This window comes from Saimiri boliviensis, chromosome 16, assembly GCF_048565385.1.
Source record: "Saimiri boliviensis isolate mSaiBol1 chromosome 16, mSaiBol1.pri, whole genome shotgun sequence".
Classification (NCBI taxonomy): domain Eukaryota; kingdom Metazoa; phylum Chordata; class Mammalia; order Primates; family Cebidae; genus Saimiri; species Saimiri boliviensis.
The window spans coordinates 84,006,780-84,028,984 of record NC_133464.1 but is presented as its reverse complement, the minus strand read 5'-3'; positions in this window follow the sequence as shown (position 1 = coordinate 84,028,984).

The window sequence follows — 22,205 nt, the reverse complement described above, 5'->3', positions numbered from 1 at the left end:
ATGACAGTGCAGAGCCAGACCCTGGGGCTGCTGGGCTAGACCGGTAAGGGCCACCTCCTCATGCTGAATTCCCTGCTGACCTTCAGATCGTCCCCCACCCCTGAGGCCATCTGGGCACTGGCAACTGCTGCTAACCCCCAGGCCCCTCTGTGGAGTCCCTGTTGGCCTGGCCTTGAGCTCCTATCCATGGTGTAGATCAGGTGTGGCTTTATCCAGGAAGCCCCAAACCCCAGTCCCTGGGCTTCCAGGGACAGGGAGAGTGGCTGGGGCTGATTCAGGCCACCACAGTGGGCAGGAAGGTGGACGCCCACCCTAGGCTGTCTCCGGGCCCTCTTCCCACACTTGGCCCACACCCCAGCCACCCTGGGCTTCTGGCACAAGGGTCAAGTAAGCTCTGGCAGCTCTCGCCTGGAAGAGACTGTGGTACCTCTCATCCCCTGCAGTTCAGGGAGGGAGGGGCTGCCGGCCTGTGGCTGTTACTACCGGGTCAGGGTGGGGGATGGAGAGGGCCAGGCTCTGCCACCTGAAGGGAGCAGGTGTATGTGCCCCAGCTAAAGCACGGCCCTCTCCCAAACCCAGCCTGTCCTAACCCTCAGTGATCCTGCACCCTAGAGCAGGCGTCCCCAAACTACGGCCGGCGGGCCGCATGCGGCCCCCTGAGGCCATTTATCCGGCCCCCCGCTGCACTTCAGGAAGGGGCACCTCTTTCATTGGTGGTCAGTGAGAGGAGCACAGTATGTGGCAGCCCTCCAACGGTCTGAGGGACAGTGAACTGGCCCCCTGTGTAAAAAGTTTGGGGATGCCTGCCCTAGTCAGTGCTGTGCTCTGTCTTCACCAGAGTCCGGTGGAGCCTGGATTCAGCTGCCCCCCTTTGTGTTGGGGTCACTCTCAGCTGTCCCATGTTGGGGTTCCCTCATCTGCCCCCTTGTGTGGTAGTTCCTAGAGATCACTCTCACAGGCATCAGATACGTGTCCCTGGTGCGGTGCCCACTGTCCAGGCCACAATGGCCTCCCTTGCTCCACTCTTTGGAGCAAGGAGGTCTCAAAGCTGGCGCTAGGCCTGTCTCACCCTTGTCCCAGGCCTGACATGGAGTTGGGCAGGCAGCAGGGTCTCAGCTGGTATCAGTATGGCCAAAAAGGACTCATCATAAAAAGTGCTGGCCCCAGAACCCAAGGGGAAGAGGTGTTGCTTCTATGGTGAGCTGGGCCACCTCCTCCAGGAAGCCTTCCTCGAGGCTTGGAGCTCTGTGGCCATCGTGGGCTTGCAAGTATCGAAGGGGACTCAGCACACAGGGAGGCTCTGTACTGGGTGAAACAGTACCACTCCCCAAAATTCATTTCCATCCAGAACCTCAGAATGTGACCTTCTTTGGAAATAGGGTCTTTGCAGATATAATTAAGTTAATGAACTTGAGACGAGGTCATCCTGGATTTAGTGTGGGTCCCAAATCAATGACTTGTGTGCCTCCATGAAGAGGAGACTAGATGGACATACAGCGAAGACCATGTGAGGACAGGGGCAGATACTGAAGCATGCAGCCCCAAGGGAGGGACGTTGGGACTCCCCAAAGCTGGGAGAAGCAAGGATCCTCCCCAGGAGTCTCCAGAGCGAGTGCATTCCTGCCCACACCTTGATTTTGGACTTGTGGTCTCCAGAACTGAGAGAGAATAAATTCCTGATGATATAAACCATCACTACAGCAGCCCGACACCAATATAGCTCAATCTGTGCAGGCTCCTCTCTCTGTTGTTGTTCTAGGTTTTTCTGAGACTGAGTCTGGCTCTGTCCCCCAGGCTGAAGCACAGTGGCACGATCATAGCTCACTGTAACCTCCATCTCCTGGGCTCATGCCATCCTCTTGGCTTAGCCTCCTCCCTAGCTGGGACTAAAGACAGTGTTGCCATGCCTGGCAAATTAAAAAAAAATTTTTTTAATTTTTTTTTTTTTTTTTTGTAGAGATGAGGTCTTACTCTGTTGCCCAGCTGGTCTTGAACTGTTGAGCTCAAGTATCCTCCCACCTCAGCCTCTCAAAGTGTTGAGATTACAGGTGTGAGTCATTGCACCTGGACAAAGGCAGCTTAAGAACCAGAAATAATAACAGCGGGAAAATTAAAAGAGAAAATACAACAAACATAAAATGGATAAAGAGATAACAGTGGAAATGAAAACCAACAGGGTAACATGAAAGACGCTAATTCAGATGAGCAGATTTGAAAACACTAAACAGGGCCTTTAACATGAAGAATGTGGCCACTGGGAGAAAAATCTCAACTGATGGTTTTAATAGCAGATTAGACTGGCCAAAAGGGCATACAGCAGTTGGAAGACAGCCCTGAAAAAGTGATGCCTCCCAGAATAACAGCAGGTAAGAGACTGCGGCTGAGCTGCAGACAGATCAGAGTTTTCGTATTGAAGATACAGGCCAAGTCCTGAACAATGAGTCATTACGTAGACCCCAACAAAGAGGGTGGGACACCTTGGGAAACACCTACACATTAAGAAACCTCCAGGCCGGGCACAGTGGCTCACCCCTGTAATCCCAGCACTTCGGGGAGGCTGAGACAGATGGATCACCTGAGGTCGGGAGTTTGAGACCAGCCTGACCAACATGGAGAAACCTCATCTCTACCAAAAATACAAAATTAGCCAGGCACGGTGGCGCATGCTTGTAATCCCTCCCAGCTACTCAGGAGGCTGAGGCAGGAGAATTGCTTGAACCCAGGAGGCAGAGGTTGAGGTGAGCTGAGACCGTGCCATTGCACTCCAGCCTGGGCAACAACAGCGAGACTCCATATCAAGAAAAACACAAAAAATGTCTCCAATCCTGGGCTGGGCACAGTGGCTCATGCCTGTAACCCCAGCACTTTGTGAGGCCGAGGTAGGAGGATCACTTGAGGCAAGGAGTTCAAGACCAGCCTGGGCAGCACAGGAAGACTCCATCTCTACAAGAAATAAACAATGTGCTGGGCATAGTAGCAGATGTGCCTGAAGTACTCAGGAGGCTGAGGCAGGACTGCTTGAGTCCTAGAGTTTGAGGCTGCAGGACAGAGCAAGGCCCTGTCTCAAACTAGGACAAACCCCTCCAACCCTGTGAAATGTGCAAAGAGGCTCCTGCAGCTCCCCAAGATGAGATGAGGGTGTCCAGTCTCCAGCCCAGCATGGCCACCAAGCAGCACAGCACCCCCAGAATGCCCCCAGGACCATGGTGGACACAGGTGGGGTCAGTGAAGTTTTCCTGGGGCAGGAAGCAGCCTGGGTGACTGGGCTGTGGCCCGATGCCAACTCTGACGAGTGTTCCCAGACAGGTTGGGGTGGACAGGAGGGCAGGGGTAGGGGTAGCCAGCGTTCCCCTCTCTTGGGATGGGACAATGATCCCCCTTCCCTTCACTCTGGCCAGTAGGGGAGGCAAGTGGGCCTGGGCCTGGCAACGGTGGGGCTCAGCACCTTAGAGACATGACAAAGGCCAGCACAGCCTCCCCAGCTTTCCTGCAGCTCCTGTCAAGATCCATGTCATGGGGGCTCAAGATAATTGGCTGAAAAGACAAACCAGGGCATCACTCAGGGACAGGTTAGAGGCTGGGCACAGCCTGGGGGGACATGAGACCTGGTTTTAGGCGGGACTCGCAGGTGATGAAGGGAGGGTCTGTCCAAGGCCCCCGATTCTCTCCATGGGCTGAGTGCCCCACCCTCTCCAAACCCTGGTCCCGTGGGTCCTCCCGGAACCCCCAGGTTCCCACATGAAGCCCCATCTGCCCCAGACCCCACGTGGATGACACCCCCAACTCCTTTCTGCTCCTCCCAGTACTAGGGGTGAATGGGACCCTGCTCCCTGGACCCTGCCTGGGCAGTGAAACAGGGCACTTGGTGGGCCTGAAGCAAAAGGGAAGGTGGCAGGGAGCTCAGGGCCCATTTCAGAAAGCTGGGGCTCCCCAAGGGGACCAGCGTCCCTGCCCAGCTGGTGGGGATGCCCAACGCCCAGACACCCTGCTCAGCTGCACCCCAGGTCTCTCCTCAGGCTCCGAACCTGAGGACGCTGAGGCAGGGCCTGGACTCGTGGGAGAGGGGTCAGAGGCTCGGCCCCATGCACATGGTCTCCGTTGACACCGCAGGCCTCTAACGCCAACTGGTGGGTCCAGAGGTCGGTGAGGGAGGCTGGGCCAAGCCAAGCTGGGTCCGCAGCTCCAAGGACCTGGACAGACCTGGCCAGAGACTCATGGCAGGGGTGGATGGGCCACGGCTAGCTGCAGCCACGGTCGTGCCTGGACTAGGGTGAGGGCAGAGGAAGGGAGAATCAGGATCCCAGTGCCCCCAAGGCCTGGCAGGGACCAGCTCTTGACAGCCTTGACTGGGCAGACTCGGTGGGTGAGTCTTTCACTCTCTCTGAGCCTGGTGTCCTCGGCAACTGGGGGGCCACAGTGACGTCGGCCTGCCTGCTCCACCTGGTGTTTCCAGGAGAGCCCTGCCCTGAGCCTGCCCCAGGCCCGAGTCTGTCCCTCCAAAACCCTGGATTAGCAGGCCCTGCCCCGGGGCCCCCACAGCCCTCTCCCGGCCCCACAGGCCTGACCCACATCCGTCCTCTTGGGGATCAGCGCTCCGAGCCTCTGAATCCTCAAGGCGTGCACGGCATGGACAGGAGAAGAAGGGTGAAATGCGAACAGCCTTGACCAGATCGCTGCTCTGTCCGCCCTCAGGGACCTGCCCCCAGTGCTGCCCCAGGTGGACTGGCCCTCCCCATGGCTCGCAAACCCCAGCTCAGTCCCACTCTGGGCACGACCCCATCACTGGGTTCTCCAACCAGACCTGACCCCCCACAGCAGAAAGACCCTAGCAAGCTCCAGCCCCACAGCCACTGGTCTGAGGACCCCTGATCCTGACCAAGCTCAACCCACAAGGCCGCTGCCAATATGGCGGCCCAGCTGGCTCATTCCCGGCCTGGCCCTCACAGTTTCTGCAAGAGGCTGGGCCCCATGGAGAGTGGCTTACACCTGGTGGCCAGGGTGCACAGCGGCTACTGCACTGCCCTGAGGCTGAGCAGCCCTGAGGCCACATAGATACCTAAAGGGTCCAGCCCTGCAGGGTTCTGTCAGCCTGTCCCGGTGGCTGTGGAGACGAGAAATTATAGAAATAAAAGACACAAGACACAGAGATAGAGAAAAGAGAGTTTGGGCCCCGGAGTCCACTGCTACCCAAATCACAGAGACCAGCAGTGGCCCCAAAAGCCGGGATGCTCTTACTTTTATTGAGTTGCAAATCTGGGGCAGGGTAGGTGGGGCATGGCCTTGGTGGTCAGTGACTGGGGGCAGGGTAGACAGGGCGTGGCCTTGGTGGTTGGTGACTGGGGGCGGGGTAGACAGGGCGTGGCCTTGGTGGTCAGTGACTGGGGGCAGCGTAGACAGGGCATGGCCTTGGTGGTCGGTGACTGGGGGCAGGGTAGACAGGGCGTGGCCTTGGTGGTTGGTGACCAGGGGCGGGGTAGACAGGGCGTGGCCTTGGTGGTCGGTGACTGGGGGGCAGGGTAGACAGGGCGTGGCCTTGGTGGTCGGTGGCTGGGGGCAGGGTAGGTAGCACGTGGCAGTGACGGGGTCAAGTACATCACATATCATTCAGGTGGGGGCTCAGGAATTTCTGGCACCTGAAGTGAGGTAAGGAGCATAAGCGTCAGCACTTTTTCCATACTTATCAAGAAAGAACTACAACATTAAGATTTATATTACTATTACTGATTATCTTTCCTAAGACAAAGGGAACCAGGTGCAGAAGCAGAACATGAGAGCAGACGTGGAACGTGACCGCTGAAGCACAGCTTCACATAGAGACGGTTAAGCCCCCCGATGTCTGTGGGCCTTCCTGACAGCCATCAGGCCTTATCACAAGAGCTTGGAGAGGCGGAGTTTTCTCCTAACTTCCCCAGGAAGGAGATGTCTCGGCCATTTTGGGCAACTTCTTCCCTAGCTGGCTAAACAGCGGGCACTGTCACAGAGCTGGCACTACCGCACACCCGAGGTGCCCTCCAGCAGCCCTTATGCGGGCGTGACAGAGGGCTTAGAGCATCTTGCCTTGTGTCCTTCATTTCACAATGTCACCCCAGGTTCCCACTTCCGACCTGATAGGCATTAGTAATAAGAATTAAGATCACCTATGAATAACCAAGATCACATATGAATAACTCATAACTACTATGGTTATATTTCTAATTCCTTTCTTCTTCATCATATGGAAATAGGCTGAGGGCTTTTGCTCCTGCATTGGCGCTTATGGGATCTCCCCACTACAGATACCTACACCACAGGCGGACGTGAGGCCCCAGGTACATACCCAGCTCCCAGGTGACTCAGGCCCTAGATGAACAATGGGTCCTAGATGAACATCAGGACCAAAGTGGATACCCAGGCCCCTGGGAAATGTCAGGCTCCAGGTGCACACCAGGACCCATGTGGGCAACCGGGTCCAGAGGTACATCGGGTTCCACATGGCATCAGGTTCTGCAAGTGGATACCGAGGCCCCAGGTGTATACACCAGACCTCAACAACGAAAAGGTCGCATATTCTCTGATCAAATGCAATAAACTCATCTCCCCAGAAAACAGATATTTGGGGACCTGAAAAGTACACTTCTCAATCATTCTCAAGTCATGGAACTCATAATAGAAGGCCGAATACATACAGAAGGAAACCACCATGAAACTCCCACATTCAACAAAAGTGCGGGTCTGCTCCACTAGTCCCAGAGCAAGACCCACCACGGGCTTTGCATGGAGGACACACGGATTAGAAGGGAAGAATGCAAATGTGGGACCTGAGGTTGCAACACAAGGAAAAAGAAAAAGGCAACTGTGCATACCAAGACATCCAAGAAAGAAAAGGTGACACAGAGAAATAACTAACCCAGGCCCGGCTTCCCAAGAAACATCAGAAACCACACTGCAAAATGAAATGACCGGCCAAATCAAGCCCTGTCTAGATTTTCAACTATGGGCCTCTCCTAGACGGCTTAAAAGCCTACAAACTGCTGAGACAGCCCTGCCTAGATTTTCAACTATGGTTTTCTCCAAGACAGCTTAAAAGCCTACAAACTGCTAAGGCCAAATGGAATGTGTCCTACCCACCTTGCAGAAATTCGCCACTGGACAAAGACACAGAAACCAATACAGGTCCAAAGCTTACCTTGGAGAAGCTTCCTGCAGTCCCTGGGTGCCACTGGCTGGCTCTGTGGCTTTCTTGGAGGGCCTGTGGCCTCAGCCTGGCCCCCTCCCTCAGCTCTAGTGTGTGGCCACTAATGACCCGAGTGGAAGGGCCCGGGATCCTGGCACCCTTGAGGAGCAGCCTGTGAGCTCACATGGGCTCCTGGCAATGGGCAGTTCAGTGCTGTCCCTCTCGGGAACCATTCCTTTCTCATGGGCAGACTGGTGGGGCATGGCTCCAGGGCCCCAAGTCTACCACCTGCCTGAGATCTTCACTCCATCGGCAGAAAAGCAGGGGCGACTTATCCAGGCACCGCCTTCCTCACTGTGTGTGCAGAAGGGCGAGTTCCTGGATGACCAGAGGCAAGGCCAGGGCAATTCCTGACTCATTCTCCCCAGGAAGAGGGTGGTGCATAAGGACACACCCCCTTCAGGTGGACTGGCCCTAGTGGACACTAAAGTCCCAGGAAAACATCAGGCCACAAGTTAACACTAAACATCACACACCAAGTTGACACCAGGTTCTGGGTGGACACCAGGTTCCAGGGAGACTCCAGTCTCTTCATGGACATCAGGCCCCAGGTGGACATCAAGTTGCAGTTTGGCACACAGGCCCCAGATGGACATCGGGCTACAAGTAAATATCAGGCCCCAGGTAAATACCAGGCCCCAGGTGGACACAAGGCCCCAGGGACATATCCCAAGCAGAAACTAGGTCTCAAATGGACATCAGGCATCTTGGTGTATGTCAGGTCCCAGGTGGACACACAGGCCCCAGTGGAACTCCAGATTCCAAGTGGATGTCCAGGCCCCAGGTGTACAGGAGGCCCCAGGTGGACAACAGGCCTCAGCTGGATGCCTAGACCCCTGGTGAACATTAGGCCCCAGGTGGACACCCTGGCCCCAGGGGAACATCTGGTTCCAGATGGACATCAGGCCTCAGGTAAATGCCCAGTTCCCATGTAGACATCAGGCCCCAAGTAGATTCCAGTCCCCAGACGGAAATAAAGCCTCAGGTGAACATGGACTCAAGGTGTACATCAAGTACCAGGCTTATACCCAGGCCACAGTTGGACACAAAGCCACAGGTGGACAGCCATCCCACCAAGGATACCAAAGACTCAGGTGGATATCCAGGCTCAAGAAAAACATGAGGACCTATGTAGTTAGCAGGTGCAGGATGGACACTCGTCTCCAGGTAAGCACTCAGGCCCCAGGAGTACAGTAGGCCCGAGGTGGATACCCAGTCCCCAGCTGAATATCAATCCCCATGGGATAGCACGCTCCACATATATGCCTAGGCCCCTGGTGAGTGTCAGGCCCCATGGAGACACCCAGACCAGAGCTAGACATGTGGTCCCAGGTGGATACCTGGGACTCAAGTAGATATATATATATATATATATATATATATATAGAGAGAGAGAGAGAGAGAGAGAGAGAGGGAGAGAGACGGAGTTTCGTTCATTAACTAGGCTGGAGTGCAATGGCACGATCTCGGCTCACCGCAACCTCCGCCTCCTGGGTTCACGCAATTCTCCTGCCTCAGCCTCCCGAGTAGCTGGGATTACAGGCACACACCACCATGCCCAGCTAATTTTTTGTATTTTTAGTAGAGACGGGGTTTCACCATGTTGACCAGGATGGTCTCGATCTCTTGACCTTGTGATCCACCCGCCTCGGCCTCCCAAAGTGCTGGGATTACAGGCGTGAGCCACCGTGCCCAGCCCTCAAGTAGATATTTACACCCCAGGTTGACATGAGGACTCAGAACACCAGGCTTCAAGGGACTAGGAGGCCCCAGGTGGCTATGGTGGCCCCAGGTGGCTATGAGGCACCAGGCTGACACCCAGGGCACAGGTGGACATAAGGCCCCAGAGGAAAAACAGGTCCAAGTTAGACATGTAGGACCAAGGTCAACAACAGCAATCAGTTACATACCCACCGCCCAGGTGGAAACCCGGCCCCAGGCAGAAACCAGGCCCGTGCAGGACACCAGGCCTCAGGAGGATACCTAAGAACCCAGTAAACATCAGGACACAGTTGGACACCAAAACCCAAGTGGACATCGGGTCCCAAATGGTCACTGAGGCTCCAGCTAAATGCCCAGGTCTCAGAGTTAAAAGGCCCTTGGACACCCAGGTACCAGGTGGACATGGCGTCTCAGTTGCACACTTGACTCCAAATGTGCCTCAGGCCCTGGGTGAATACCTAGACCCCTGGTGAACATCAGGCCCCAGGTGCACATCTAGATCCCATGTGGACCTCTGGGCCCAAGGACACCTGGGCCTGAGGTACCGGGAAACACTTAGGCCCCAGGAGGACATCTGGTGCCAGGTTGTCACCCAGCCCTCAGGTGGACGCTAGGTGCTAGGAGAACTTCAGGCTCCAGCTTAAATCAAGCCCCAGGTGGACACCCAGGCCCAAGGTAAATACCAGCTCCCAGGTTTTCATCAGGCCCCAGGAGGACATTAGGTCCCAGGTAGACAGTGGACTCTAACTAGACTTCAGTCCCCAGGTTCACAGTCTCACCTCAGGAGGATACAAGGCCCCAGGTGACTGTCACACTCCATCTGAACATCAGTCCCCAGGTGATAATCTAAGAAATAAGAAATAACACGTTAATGAAGATGTGAAAAAATTGGAACATTTGCTCACTGTAGGTAGAAATATAAAACGGTGCAGCCACTGTGGAAAATATGGCAGTTTCTCAAAAAACTCAACACAGAATCAACATAGGGTCCAGCAGGTCTACTTCTGAGAATACTTCTGTAAAGGTTGAAAGCAGAGTCTCAGAATATTTGTACCACCTTTTTTTTTTTTTTTTTTTTTTTGCGACAGAGTCTCGCTGTATCTCCAGATGCCAGGCTGGAGTGCAGTGGTGCAATGTCGGCTCGCTGAAACCTAACCTCCACCTCCCGGGTTCAAGCAATTCTCCTGCCTCTGCCTCCGAAGTAGCTGGGACTACAGGCGCATGCTACCGCGCCCAGCTAATTTTTCTGTTTTAGTAGATACGGGGTTTCGCCATGTTGACCAGAATGGTCTCGATCTCTTGACCTCGTGATCTGCCCGCCTCGGCCTCCCAAAGTGCTGGGATTACAGATGTGAACCACCACGCCTGGCCTGTACCTCCATGTTAATAGCAATCTTATTCACAATAGCCAGAAAGTAAAAGCAACCAGGTAACCACCAATGGATGAATGGTTGCTATTGTTACTTTTCTTTTTTTTATTTTTATTTTTATTTATTTATTTTTTTGAGATGGAATTTCACTTTTGTTACCCAGGCTGGAATACAATGGCGAGATCTTGGCTCACCGCAATCTCTGCCTCCTGGGTTCAGGCAATTCTCCTGCCTCAGCTTCCTGAGTAGCTGGGATTACAGGCACGCGCCACCACGCCCAGCTAATTTTTTGTATTTTTAGTAGAGACGGGGTTTCACCATGTTGATCAGGATGGTCTCGATCTCTTAACCTCGTGATCCACCCGCCTCGGCCTCCCAAAGTGCTGGGATTACAGGCTTGAGCCACCACGTCTAGCCAGTTACTTTTCTTATACTGCATACGCACGTCCCACATTTCCACTTTCCTGCTTTCCAATCTGTGTGTATTCTGAGCAATGCCTATGGTAGGTAGCATCAGGCCCCAAGTGAACACTCTGACCCCGGGTGGAAATCTAGCCTCAGATGGACATGAGGCTCCAGGTGAACACCCAGTCCCTATGTAAATATCAGGCCACAAGTGGATACCAGTCCCCAGATAAATATAAGGCCCAGGTCAAAAACCCAGTCCCCAGGTGGCCCTCAGGCCCAAGGTGGACACGAAACCAAAGGTGTACATCTTGCACCAGGTTCACACCCAGGCCACATTTGGACACAATGCCACAGGTGGACCCAGGCCCAAGAAGGATATACCAATACCGCAGGTGGACATCCAGCCTCAAGGGAGACATCAGGCCTCTGACACAGCAGGCCCAGGGTAAACATCAGATCCCAGGTGGACATCCAGGTCCCAGGTGGACATTAGGCGTCAGCTGGACAGGAGGTCCCAGGTACATACCCAGTCCCTAGGTAAAAAGCAATGCCCCAAACAGGACTCAGGCTCACAACTGATACCAGACTCCAGATAAACATCAAGCTCCAGGGGACACCAAGGTCCCAGGTAAACAACAGCCTCTAGGATGACACCAGGCCCAAGGTGGACACTCAGGCCGAACACTAGGCCTCAGATGGACACTAGGCCACAGGTAAATACCCTGTCCCCCGGTGGACAACATAGCCCAGGCAGACACAATGGCCCCAATGAACACCAGGGCACCACAGGACAGCAAAACCAAAGGTGATACCCATGTCCCAGGTGGACACAGGCCCCAGGTAAACACCAGGGCCCAGGTACACATCAGGCCGCAGGTGGACATCAGGCTCCAGCAGGATCCCCAGGACCCAGGTGAACATTCCATCTCAAAATGGACATCAAGCCCTAGGAAGACAGCAGGCTACAGTTGAACATCAGGGCCCCTGTAAACACCCAGGCCCCAAGTAGAAAAAAGGTTGCAAGTGGATACCCAGTACCCAGGAAGACCAACTAGGCTCTCAGTGTACACTAAGTTGCAGGTACATGTCAGGGCCCTGGCAGATACCCAGGACCCAGGCAGAAACCAGGATACAAATAAACCTTAGGCCCCAAATGGACACCAGACTCCAGGTGGACATCAGGCCCCAGGTAGGTATCAGGCCCCAGGTGAACACCCAGTCTCAAGGAAGACTCATACCTCAGAAGTATCCCTAGAACCCAGAAAGCCATAAGGTCCTAGGTGGACATCAGGCCCCAGGTTGACACCCAGGCTCCAGGTGGATACCATGCCTCCAGTGAACATCAGGCCCCAGGTTAACACCCAGGCCCCAGGTCAACATCAGTCTCCAGGTGAACTAAGTCGAAATCATAACCCCACATGTTTAGAAATTAGACCCCATGTGGACATCCAGACCCCAGGAAGTCTTCAGGCCCCAGCGGACACTCAGGTTCCAGGTGGACATTCAATTCCAAGATGACACCCAGGCCTCAGGTGAACAGCAGCGCAATGAGAATTCCAGGCCCCAGATGAATAGCAGGTCCTAGGTGGACAGCAGGATTCTGGTGGACACAAGGCCCCCAGGTAGACACATAAGACCCTGGTGAACACTGGGCCCCACATGGACACCCAGGCCCCAGAAGAACACCAGGCCTCAGGAGTATACGAAAATTCAAATAAACACTAGGCCCCAGGCTGAAATTAGGTCCAAGGAGGGTATCAAGCTTCAAGTGACAACCAGACCCCAGGGGGCTATATAGGCCCAAGTGGATAACAAGCACTAGACTGACATCCAAGGGCCCAGGTAAACACCGGGTGCCAGAAAAACGACAGGCACAAGGTAGACATAGGCCCCAGGTGCACACCAAATGCCAAGTGGATACCTAGGACCCTGGCAAGTAACAGGCCCAAGGTGAAAATTCAGTCTCCAGGAGAGCACCAAGCCCCAGGCAAAACACCAGGCCCCAGGAGGACGCCAAGATACAAATGGACATCAGGCCTCAGGTGGACACACCAGGATCCAGGTGGACATCAGGTTCTAAGAAAACATCGGGTCCCAGCTGAGATCAACCCTTGGGTGTTTGCCTGGGCCCCACCTAAACAGAGCCCCAGGTTTACATAGGACCCCAGGTCACATTAGGCTCCAGGTAGACACTGGACTCTACAGTTTCCAGGTTCACAGCCACACTTCGGGAGGATACCACAGCCCAGGTAGCTGTTAAGACTCCATCCAGACACCAGTCCTCAGGTAGAGAATCTAGGCCCCAGATGGACATCAGGTTCCGGCTAAACACCAAACCCCAGGTGGGTGTCTAACCCATGGGTGGACATCAGGCACCGGCTGACACACAGGCCTCAGATAGCTACCTATACCACAGCTGGACATGCGGCCCCAGGTACATATCCAGTCCCCAGATGACTATCAGGCCCTAGGTGAACACCAGTTCTAGATGAACATCAGAAACCAAGTAGATACACAAACCCCTGGGGAACATCAGGCTCCAGGTGGACACCAGGACCCATGTGGGCAACCAGGTCCAGAGGTACATCAGGTTTCACATGGACACCTAACCTCCAGTGGATACCAAGCCCTCAGGTGTACACACCAGTCCTCAATAACCGAGAGGTCACATATTCTCTGGTTGAACACAATAAAGTCATCTCCCCAGAAAATATGTATTTGAGAAGCTGAAACTACACTTCTCAATCATTCTGAAATCAAGGAACTCATAATAAAAGACCAAATACATATACAAAAAACAATCATGAAACTCCAGCATCCATCATGACTGCAAAGCTGCTCAGCTAGTCCCAGAGCAAGATCGACCACAAGCTTTGCATGGAGGACAGATTAGAAGGGAAGAATGGAAATGTGGGACCTGAGGTTGCAGTATAAGAAAAGAGAAAAAGGCAACTGTGCATACCAAGACATCCACGTAAGAAAGGGCGACATGAAGAAATAACTAACCCAGGCCTGGTTTCCCAGGAAACATTGGAAACCACACTGCGAAATGAAATGACAGGCTGAATCAAGTCCTGCCTAGATTTTCAACTGTGGTTTTCTCCAAGGCAGTTTAAAAGCCTACAAACTGCTAAGGCCACCTGGAGTGTGTCCTACCTACCTTGCGGTAATTCATCACTGGGAAGAGATACTGAAACCAACGCAGGTCCGGAGCTTACCTTGGAGAAGCTTCCTGCAGTCCCTGGGTGCCACTGGCTGGCTCTGTGGCTTTCTTGGAGGGCCCGTGTCCTTAGCCTGGCCCCCCTCTCAGCTCCAGTGTGTGGCCACTAATGACCCGAGTGGATGGGCCTGGGATCCTGGCACCCTCGAGGAGTGGCCTGTGTGCTCACATGGGTTCCTGGCAATGGGCAGTGCAGCACTGTACCTCTCAGGGACCAGTCCTTTCCCAGGGCATGGCTCCAGGGCCCCAAGTCTAGCACCTGCCTGAGATCTTCATACCATGGGCAGAAAAGCAGGGGCGACTTACCCAGACACAGTCTTCCTCACTGTGTGTGCAGGTGAGTGAGTTCCTGAATGACAAGAGGTGGGGCCAGGGCAGCTCTGCACCCATTCTCCACAGGAGAGGGAGAGTGCATAGGGACAGGCTCCCTCCTGGTAGACATAAGGTCATGGACACTGAGGCCCCAGAAAAACATCAGGCCACAAGTAGACACTAAACATCACATACCAAGTTGATACCAGGTCCCAGGGGGACTCCAGTCCCTGAATAGATATCAGATTCCAGGTGGACCTCAGGTCACAGTTTGGCATACAGGCCGCCCCAGGTGGACACCGGGGCCCAGCTAAATATCAGGCCATAAGTGAATGCACAGCTCTCAGGTAAATACCAAGCCCCAGGTGGGCACAAGGCTCCAGGTACATATGAGGCCCCAGGAGGAAACCAGGTACCAGATGGACATCAGGCATCTTGGTGTATGTCAGGTCCCAGGTGGACAAATAAGCCCCAGTGGAACTGCAGATTCCAAGTGGGTGTCCAGGCCCCAGGTTAACAGGAGGTGACATGATCATATAGAGAACCCTAAAGATTACACAAAAAACCTACTACTACTAAGAAATATAGTAAAGTTGCAAGATACAATACCAATATGTAAAAATGAGTGGCACACCCAAGCACCAATACTGAAATACCCAAGAAAGAAATCAGGAAAGCTATTTCATTACAAAAAATAATGATACATAGGGATAAACTTAACCAAAAATGCAGAAGATCTCACAGTGAAAGCTATAAAATATAGATGAAAGATTGTTAAAGCAGACACAAGTAAATGGAAAGCTATGTCATGTCCATGCACGAGAAGAACATTGTTAAAATATCTATCACCCAATGTGAGCTACAGAATCTATGCAATTCGTGTTAAATTACAAAAAACATTCTTCATAGAAAAAAATCATCCTAAAATTCACATAGAAATGCAAAATACCTCAGATAGACAAGAGAATCTGGAATAAAAAGAAAAGCTGGAGGCATCATAATAAACTACAGATCTGTACTAATCAAAACAGCATGGTACTTTCAAAAAAAGGGGGGCGTGGGAGAGAGAGAGAGAGACAAACAAATGACAGACAGCCATAAACAAATTAAACAGAATAGAGAAATCATAAATTTATGCATTTACAGTCTACTCATTTTTAACAAAGTCACCAAGAATGCACATTAGGGAAAGACAATGTCTTCAATAAACTGAACTGTGCTAGGAAAACTTAGCATCCACATACCCAATAATACACCTAGACCATTATCTTACCATACACAAAAATCTACTCAAAGTAAAGACTTAAATTCAGGACCTGAAACTATCAAACTCCTAGAGAAGAAGACACAGAATAAGTGCTTCATGAAATTGGTTAGAACAAGGAAGTTTCAGAAAGATATCAAAAGAACAAGCAACAAAAGCAAAATTGAATTACATTCAACTTAAAAGCTTCTGCAAAGCCTAAGAAGCAATCAGTAGAATGAAGAAACAACCCAGAGAATGGAGGAAAGTACTTGCAGACTATGCATCAGGCAAGGCGTTAATACACAAAATATATAAAGAACTCCAACTACTCAGAAGCAAAAATACAATCTGATTTTAAAAATCTACCCAAAACCTTGTCCCCTACCATTATTTTCCCACCTTCTTTTCCCAACCACTTTGGCCCCTCTCTCTCGCCAGGCTTTTTCTTCCTCCATCTACCCCTAAACATTTTCTCCCCACCGTCTTTTTGCAACGCCTTCTCCTCGCCATCCTGTTTTCCCTTTGGCACTAACCACCCTCTTTACCCCCATCCATCTACCCCAAAACAATTTTCCCCCTCCTACCACTCCAGCTGTGCTGCAGTCTCTGCCGCCACCACCAACTGCAGTGAAGTGAGCCACAATGCCGCAGCCTCCAGCCTCCAGCACACAGCAGGCGGCTACCCTATCTCCTAGTCCTCTAAGCTGGGTACCTAGCAGCCCTACTGGCAGATACTAGAACCAGAACCGGTGCGACCGCCCGTCAGCATTATTTATATACTGAGATTGCACATGGGTTCCTGGATTGCTTATTCTGATTGGATGAGAAAAATCCTAGCGGCTTACTCGGATTGGACTTTATTATCATGTTCTGATTGGATGAGAGCAAGTCTTAAGACAACCAATCACAGCATGAAAATAAAGTCCAATCAGAGTAGGCCTAGAGGTTTTTCTCTCATCCAATCAGAACATGAAATACAGAAACCCTAGGTGCAACCTCAGTGTCTGTACAGCATGGTGAGCGTGCTTTAGGCCATTTCCGGTTCGTCTGTGGGGGCGTGAGGAGCTGTTCTGTGTTCGGCTTAGAATTTAGAGACTGGGGAGCCAGTTGCTGCCCAATTGAGGTTGCGGGCTGCAGGCTGCAGGCTGCGGCACTACCTCGCTGTGGTTGGTGGTGGCGACAGAGCGCGGTTGGAGCGGTAGGAGGGCCGCAGCTTTTCCTTCTGGGTTGAAGGACAAGGAAAAGGGAGAGCCAGCAGCTGGAGGCTGGAGTCTGTGCCACCGTGGCTGGTCTTGCTACAGTTGATGATGACGTTGGAGACTGCAGCTCGGCCAAAGTGGTAGAAACGTGGAGCGGGTAGGTGAGTTATGTGGGGCTGCGCTGCATTCCTGGTGGCGGGGTGCGGGGGCGGGGGAAGGGGAGGCAGGGGGGTGAGGAGGCGCGGGGTGGGGGGGGCGAGAGGGGGTTGGGAGTCGTACTGGGGCTTCACTGCCTGTGGCAGAGGGCTGGTTGGGGGATTATCCGGGCTTGCGTCGCTGGCAGTGGGGTGGGGTTGCTGGCTACCAGGGGCTACGCTGCTCCTGTGGAGGCCGGGGGACGGTTGTGTGCAGTAACGTGTACTGCCGGTGGCGTTAGCGGCGCTGTTTTCTGCTGCACTGCCCTCAGCTGGGCACAGATTGGGTCGAGTTATCCAGGTCTACAGTGCTAGTAGTGGGGGATGGTTTAAGGGCATTGTTGGATGCTGCACTGACCATGGCTGGGGGTGCGCTTTCAAGGGCTGCGTTGCCCATGGTGGGATGGTGGGGGTGGGTTTGGGGTGCCATCGAGTGCTGCAACACTTGTAGCATGGTCGTGTTGTGGGTACCATTAGATACTACACTGCCTACAATGGGGAGTGTTCTAGCAGCCGTATGAGGGTTGTACTGCTGCAGCTGGCACAGGGTGTGTTGGAGGTGCTATCTGGGGGCTACCCTGCCCGCTGCAGGGGGCAGGTTAGGGGTGCTGTCAGAGGCTACACTTCCAGCTGCGTTGGTGGGCTGTGGAGGTGGCAGTGCAGTGGCAGCGACAGTGGTGGCCTCCAAAGGGACCTGTTCTTCTCTTCCCGGACTCTAGATTCAGGAGGGCGATCTCCTGCTTGTCCAATTCTGAGCACGGCACAGGGCCCCCACACGCGCCGTGGTTCCCTGGCCTGCATCCTCATGCTCTTGTGTTGCAGAAACCTGTAGTGAGCACCACAGCGGTGGAGGGGAGAACAGAGCACTATAGGTGGAGGCATCAGGAAGGGGAACCGGCACTTGGGTGGGTAGGACTGACTGGGTCTGAATTTGTGCTACTCCTGTTCCCTAAGGCTAGCAGCCCCAGTAGACCCAGCAATTCCTGGCCAGCTGGACCTGGCCAGGGTCCTGTTTCAGCGAAGACCCTCAGATTCGTGCCAAGCCACATTTCGTAGCCAACTTGTGCCAGAAGGAGAGGCTGGACGTTGGAAGGTGAGTGTGAGTGCTTTCGCTGAAACTGTTTTTTGCCAGCCAGTGGCCAGCATGACATGGTGAAGCTTTAATGATGCCACTCCGTGCATCCTGTTCTAGGCTTTTCTGGCTTTGCCGGCCCAGCTGCTCCAAGCCAGCTTGGAGGAGGAGGAGAGAAGGAGGAGTCAGTCTGAAGATGGCAGCTCTGCGCTTTACCTCATGTGATTGGTGGTGGTGAAGGAAACTGCAACTCGACGGGGAGTGGTAGGAGGGTGTGCCTGCGGAGGCCAAGGTGGTAGGAACCTTGTAGGCTAGGGCAACAGCTAGTGGTGGCAGCAGCAGCAAGTCTGAGGACCCAGAAGCGGGGAGTAAGGAGTGCTGCAGGGCCTAGCCTGGGTGGGGAGGAAGCTGCAGGTGCTGTACTACAGGCCTCCGTTGCAGCAGTGGAGGAGTAGCCAGGGCAAGGAGGAGTCCTCCCCTTTCTCCTGTAGTCTCTGGAGGGCGCCCTTCTGCTGGTTCCCGAGCCAGGCGTGAGTGGCAGCATTGTCTCTTTAACAAAATTCAGGGAGTTATTATTTGTGTGTCTTTTTACTTGTTTTTTGTTGTTGTTGTGATAGTCTTAGACGTTTTAAAATTTCATGACTCGCAGAAGGGATAAAAGTTAATCATAATAGGCCTTCTAATTCCTGCACCTGTTTTTTCCTTTCATCCAGTCTGTCTTTTTTCTTAACATCTTGTTCCTCATTTTCTTTGGCCACTGCTTCTATTTCATGCTTCTATCATTGTTTCTCCTTCTATTACATACAACAAACCAAAACTGAATTGAAAATGTAGTATCAGCGTGTTGTATTCTTAAAATAACTGGTTCCTTACTATGTTTTAGAGATGAGGGGAAAAAATTAGTTGTATGATTAGTTACTTTAGCTATGCTTTCATGATCCTGTTAACTAGTGTTCCATTATTGGAACATTAGGCATGTGGGAGGTACTTAGGTCTTCCTGCTCAAGGTCATTGAAAAGGTGTGATTTTGGGGCGGTGGGGAGGGATAACATGGAGGAAAATGCCAGATACAGTATGCACCTAAAATACAATAAATAAATTTTAAAAAGTTCAAAAAATTGCAACCTCTTGCATAAATGGGTTAATGCCTTGTAAGTAATTTTACATGGAATAAAAAAAATGAAGCATCACTTGAAATATTGGTAGCAAACAGCCGTTTGATCTCTCTCACATGTTTTTCTTCAGATATGCAAAAGACATACTGGTAATAAGTTCCAGTTTATGAGATGATTAGGTGAACTATATTTTCTTCATTTTATTTCTCTGCCACCATTTTTGAGACTATTGTCATGTGTATGAGCAAACCTGGTTCCTCGCCGCATCTTTGCAATAGGAAAAAGGGAGAATCGTGTATAATGTTTAAAGGCAACGATTTGCAACCAAAAACAAGGCTTTATTAACTTTTACCTTTAAGAACCTGCAGTGTTGAGCCTTTTATTCCTAATATGACTACCTTTGGTATTAACTTTTTTAAAAAACTGATTAGAAGTTTATGCATTTTATTGACTGCTTTAAAGACAATTTATGTTGTCATTTTTCAAGACCACAGAAATGTGTAAGGCCTGTAATTTTGATACTTTTTATTTTTAAGGTTATGAGCATGTAAACTACTGTTCATACATGAAACAATATGTGTAGATACCACTGGATAGCTTATTTTAAAGAGTATCCAAAATTTCATCCAGAGTAGATTGGTTGCAGTTTCTTAGGTGTGTTTCTCAATACATTGCCTGAGTGTTTTAAAGCATATAGAAATTTGAATACTGTTTAACCTCTTACAGTTCTTTGTTTATAGGTATAGTATTTCTAAAGACTATGTAAGACATCACAGCCCCCTTTAAGATTAAGCAGTATTAATATGCAAAATATATAGGGTTAGAATCCAACAATCTCAGAGGAAAATTGTTAAATTACATAGCTATGGAGCAGGAATGAAACCAGGTTCTAAGCTCTAAGGGGGCCATGAGCTATTATACAGGTGCATCAGTGACTGGGCATAGAGTGGGCAAAATCACAGGAACATGTTTTCTCTAGACACTGCTTTAAATGTGTCCCAGAGATTTTGGTACGTTGTGTCTTCATTCTCGTTGGTTTCGAAGAACATCTTTATTTCTGCCTTCATTTCATTGTTTATCCAGTCAACATTCAAGAGCCAGTTGTGCAGCTTCCATGAAGCTGTATGGTTCTAACTTGATTGCACTGTGGTCTGAGAGACTGTTAGGATTTCAGTTCTTTTGCATTCGCTGAGGAGTGATACATTTCCAATTATGTGGTCAATTTTAGAGTAGGTATGATGTGGTGTTGAGAAGAATTTATATTCTGTGGATTTAGGGTGGAGAGTCCTGTAAATGTCTGTTAGGTTTGCTTGGTCCAGGTCTGAGTTCAAGTCCTGGATATCCTTGTTAATTTTCTGTCTCATTGATCTGTGTAATATTGACAGTGGGGTGTTAAAGTCTCCCACTATTATTGTGTGGGAGTCTAAGTCTCTTTGTAAGTCATTAAGAACTTGCTTTATGTATCTGGGTGCTCCTGTATTGGGTGTGTATTTAGGATCGTTAGCTCTTCTTGTTGCACTGATCCTTTTACCTTTATGTAATGTCCTTCTTTGTCTCTTTTGATCTTTGTTGGTTTAAAGTCTATTTTATCAGAGACTAGGATTGCAACTCCTGCTTTTTTCTGCTCTCCATTTGCTTGGTAAATCTTCCTCCATCCCTTTATTTTGAGCCTTTGTGTATCCTTGCATGTGAGATGAGTTTCCTGGATACAGCACACCGATGGGTTTTGGCTTTTTATCCAATTTGCCAGTCTGTGTCTTTTGAATGGGGCATTTAGCCTATTTACATTTAAGGTTAATATTGTTATGTGTGAATTTGATCCTGCCATTTTGATGCTAGCTGGTTGTTTTGCCCATTAATTGATGCAGTTTTTTCATTGTATTGATGCTCTTTACCATTTGGTATGTTTTTGGAGTGGCTGGTACTATTGGTTGTTGCTGTGCTTAGTGCTTCTTCCAGGAACTCTTGTAAAGCAGGCCTAGTGGTGATGAGATCTCTGAGTAATTGCTTGTTCATAAAGGATTTTATTTCCCCTTCACTTATGAAGCTTAGTTTGGCTCGATATGAAATTCTGGGTTGAAAGTTCTTTCTTTAAGGATGTTGAATATTGGCCCCCACTCCCTTCTGGCTTCTAGGGTTTCTGCTCAGAGATCTGCTGTGAGTCCGACGGGCTTCCCTTTGTGAGTAACTTGACTTTTCTTAGCATTTTCTCCTTCATTTCAACCCTGGTGAATCTGATGAATACGTGCCTTGGGGTTGCTCTTCTTGAGGAATATCTTTATGGTGTTCTCTGTATTTCCTGGACTTGAAAATTGGCTTGCCTTGCTAGGTTGGGGAAGTTTTCCTGGATAATATCCTGAAGAGTATTTTCCAGCCTGGATTCATTCTCTCCATCACATGCAGGTACACCTATCAAACGTAGATTAGGTCTTTTCGCATAGTCCCGTATTTCTTGGAGACTTTGTTCTTTCCTTTTTACTTTTTTTTCTCTAATGTTGCCTTCTTGTTTTATTTCATTGAGTTGATCTTTGACCTCTGATATCCTTTCTTCTGCTTGGTTAATTCGGCTGTTGAAACTTGTGTATGCTTCACGAAGTTCTCGTGTTTTAACAGCTCCATCAATTCACTTATTTCTCTCTAAGCTGTTTATTCTCACTAGCATTTCATCATACCTTTTCAAGGTTCTTAGTTTCTTTGCATTGGGTTAGAACATGTTCTTTTAGCTTAGAGAAGTTTCTTCTTACCCACCTTCTGAAGCCTGTTTCTGTCGATTCATCACACTCATTCTCCAACCAGCCTTGTTCCCTTGCTGGCGAGGAGTTGTGATCCCTTGGAGGAGGGAGAGGCATTCTGGTTTCAGGTGTTTTCATCCTTTTTGCACTGGTTTCTTCCCATCTTTGTAGATTTATCTCCCTGTTGTCTTTGTACTTGTTGACTTTCAGATGGGGTTCCTCAGTGAACATCCAGCTTGTTGATGATGTAGTTATTTCTTTCTGTTCCTTAGTTTTCATTCTAACAGTCAGGACCCTCTGCTATAAGACTGTTGGGGTCCACTCCAGGCCCTGCTTGCCTGGGAATCAACCTGCAGCAGCTGCAGAACAGGAAGGGTTGCTGCCAGTTTCTTATGCTGCTGC